Source organism: Triticum aestivum, chromosome 7A (genome assembly GCF_018294505.1).
Source record: "Triticum aestivum cultivar Chinese Spring chromosome 7A, IWGSC CS RefSeq v2.1, whole genome shotgun sequence".
NCBI classification, from domain to species: domain Eukaryota; kingdom Viridiplantae; phylum Streptophyta; class Magnoliopsida; order Poales; family Poaceae; genus Triticum; species Triticum aestivum.
Window position 1 is genome coordinate 62,415,394 of NC_057812.1, and position 4,062 is coordinate 62,419,455.

Sequence of the window (4,062 nt, forward strand, 5' to 3'; positions counted from 1 at the left end):
TTACCTAAGTTGACAACTAACTCTATAATGCCATTAAGACTTGAACACTATTGTCCTGTACTATTTTGGACGTAATAATGAATCATGGTGCCATGGTGGTAGTATATTTTAGACTCGGAACATGGCATACACAAGGATCATCTATCGATTATTAATTAAGTGCTAAAGTATGTGATGGCAATATATGGAACTAGCTGGCTTGAGATTTGCTACATGGAGGGGAGTACCACTACATCAATCATATCATGCATGATGAGATTGAGCGTACGCAAACTTGTATTATCATGTGTCTACCTTTGAAATATACATAAAAAAGGAAGTAAAACTTGTAGGAAAAATTATTGGCTGGTCAAATAGTTTCATTCTTCTGGAATGTATGACCATATTAATAATGAAGTACTTGATTAGACTAAAGCTTCTACTGAACCCTCTCAGGTAAACGCCATGATGGTGTTGCATTTACCCTTATATGCTTATGTCTGGAACACATGCCCGCTCTGCTTTCGGATTGATCTTGTTAACGAATACGCTGTTCAAGGAATCGTCAGAGTTCTCCCCGGGTTTAAAGTTTATACTGAAATATGTAATTTGGATTAGCAGTATAAGGGTAGGTAAAATGCCATCAAGACATGTATTGACGGTAACGCGCAAGGCGCTCTCATAGGTGTGTAATTTGTGATCTTAAGATGCTCTATGCGCTCATGGTTGTTTGTTGGTTAAATATAATTAGCCATGAGTATATGGAGAACTAGTTGTTAGCTGGTTTTTGGTAAAATCTGTTTTGCTAGCAGTTTTGTGAATAATCAGTATAGGGAAAATACTGGTCGGGATTAGGAAACTGTAAAGATGGACATGCGATTTACTTGTTTGGATGAAATTCCATATTCCTCTCTTTGTGAGTTGTGGAAGGAGGATGGCATGAAAAAAGTTTGGGGCGTGAGGAAGTTAGTTAGGATCCTGTATTGCTAAATCGCGTTTTTGGAAAAACAACAAATAGTAGTTTCTCTACAAATGTGAAATCCAGAGTTTAATTGAAAAAAGTTCTTCATATACGCGGGTAGGTGTACATTTTCTACTTAGTGCATGTCACGCACACCATGATTATCTACTGATTGTTAAGTGCTAAGTATGTGTTGGGAAGATAACCAACTAGTTGGCTTGATATCAGGCACATGCAGGGGAGTACTCCAAAGTCAACTATATATCATGATGGTATCAAGCTTACATAAACATGTATTATCATGCATGTTCGTATGATAGTCCGGTATCAGCTTTGAGATCATGAATGGCAAACTGGAGGGGCTAATTTATGAGTGCGTGTGCTTATAAATAGGGCCTCTAGCTAGCTAGTACTCACCTCAACACAACCACGAGAAAACACTTCCATTTTTCTAGATAGAGCTTTGAGCCGCAACATCCGCCTTCCGCTCTTGCGATGGCTTCCAGCTCCGTGCCTAAGATGGCTGCCGTTTTCATGCTGGCCCTATTCGCTGGCCAGGCGCTGATGGCTACGCCGGCGATGGCAGAAGGACTAGGTAACCGGCACAACCTTTTGGAGAAGTATGATGAGACGCAATGTCGCGGATACGCCACATGCAATATTGTATGCTTCTACCAAGTTTTTCAAGTCTGCGTCATCTATAGCCCTGTTGCATTCTGCAACACTTGGGCGCTTGGGTTCTGCAAGGACAAGAGATACTGAGGCATAAATAGCAGTGCAGCTCCTTTTGGGATGCATGCATAACTACACGAGCAACTCGCCTCATCAGTGTCAACTATTGTTCCTTGGTTATTGGCGTTGTGCGTTGCAAGAGTCCTAATATGTTCCTCCCTTTATTTCCAGCTATCATTTATCAGTGGCTTAACCAACTATTTAATTACTTCATTCTCTGTCATCATGGTACTTGTTTAACTAAAAATCCCCTGTCGGATACAAATGTATGTGTCGTTTGATTATAAAATGGTTCCGCCGCGGCAGCATTTTTCGGTCCATGATGGCCATATAAGCATGCTCTTTCTACCCTTACCGATGAATCTTTCTTCATGAAATACCATTCGTTTGACAGATTTGGCATGTGGTTCGACAAAATGCCATAAAAAATAAAGGTTGCAAAAATATAAGGGAGCTTGAAGCTGAATCGGCACTAACCTTGTAAATATTTTTCGTAGTGGACAAGACAAATACTACACAGGCCATCGCCACACCCAGTTTCGCTAGATCATCGCAGATGATGCGATGTTTGACAACATATACATTCTAAACGGACACTCAAGGCCCATAGGGTGACCAGCGTTGTTTTCGTGTTAATCCGGGCCCACAGGGTACGAAAGTTTTTTTCGTCTGTGAGTCCCTATCATGTGGAACCCATGTTAACTGCCGTGATTGCATTGGCTTTCAGGGACGAATATATCGAATCGGGGTTTTCGAGCGTTCTCTCATTGCACCTTGAGTACCCCAAACCCATTAAGGTCGCCTTCCGACGCTCTCTAGTAGTCGTCCAGGTGCTTGGGTCATCCTTCTTCTGGCTAGAGTCGCGTTGGCATCGATCCTTTGGACATTTGATTCAATCCTCCAAGAGGGTCTTTCACTGCCCCTACGGCAGATGCTACCGAAAAGAGTTCCGGCATTGAGCGAGCATTTTCTTGGGCTATCCTGATCAAACATCTCGCATGCCTCATTCTACCTTTGAAAACTGAAATTATATCCAGGCAGGATTGATCCGTGGGAAGTCATTCATTTTCCTCAGAAACCCGCAATTCCCAGATCAAAAGTCATATTTCCCGCTCCTCTAGTTTCTTAAACCAGCACGGTTCCTTTTTCCAGCAGGAATACTCCCAAAAAAGGGCTTCCATTCAAAGTGGAAAGAAAGAGACCGGTCCGTTCTCCCTCTTTGCCTAGCGGTTAATTAGAGTGTAGGTCCCCTCCCAGGCCTCGCAACCAAGAGTCACTTGTCGAAAGTTGACCAAGAAGACAATAACTATCAAGGCAGGAATAGATAGATGAAACTCTAAACTGTTTCACCATCTTCTATGGTCATTCTTATTTTTCTGAAGTTGAAGTTGTGCTCGCCCATGTAAGCTTCAATAGGTTTGTGGACATCACAACCCCATTCTCCTGTATCTCTTCAACATGCAAGCACTTCGTTAGGGCCGCTGGTTTTCTGGAAGTGGGTTCACTGTTTACGCCTCCATGGAATCTGGCTAGCTCGAAGAGTCCCCAGATGACCTCGAGTTGCTCCTGGCATTCCCAGTGATGTCATTAATGATTGGACCGTTCACCTTGAACGGAAAATCATTGAACAGTAGTGAGGAAGGAGTTCGGTGTTTCCTAACTTCTATTGCGAGAGTGGTTTTTTTAGACCAAGGGACGTTCCACCTACATTGCACCAATGATAATCACTCAAATCAAAAAATGGCTAAATAATTTGAATTTGCAGGCTTGGCTGTGACCAATTGTTTAGGGTGCTTATTTGGTGGCCAAATGACATCCGAGGAGCTCTTTACATACAAAATATATATATCAAATTTTGTCCTCAAAGTTATGTACGCATAGTTTGAGTAGAAGTTGTATTTTTTATATATGAAGCTCATTTGATACTATTTGGTCACCAAACAATGCAAGCACCTCAAACACTTGTTCAATAAATGCCCCAAAGTTTATTTTGCTATTTGTTATCAGTTTACTCTTCAGCGTGGATAAATTGCACTTTGGTGTAGCCACTAATTTTCCGTCCCATCCCGCATCTCTGATGGTAGCAAGCTCGAGGTACCGGTCGGGAGTTTTTAGTTGGAAGGACGTGGCTATCGTGACTGCAAGGGCATATCGATGCAGGGGTACTATTCTAGGGACGAAGCCATTAGGAGTTGCTTTTGACAGTGATCCTTTTGACCGGGTATCGCAATACCCAAACATTGCGACATTAACATACATGAATTTGTATGACAGTGGGAAGTAACATTGAATTATGAAAATGACACAGGGAGACAATATTCCCCGGCCCTTTTGGCGCGCACGATGCAAGTAATCTAGAATTGTATGTGTCAACATGTATAGTGTGTGTG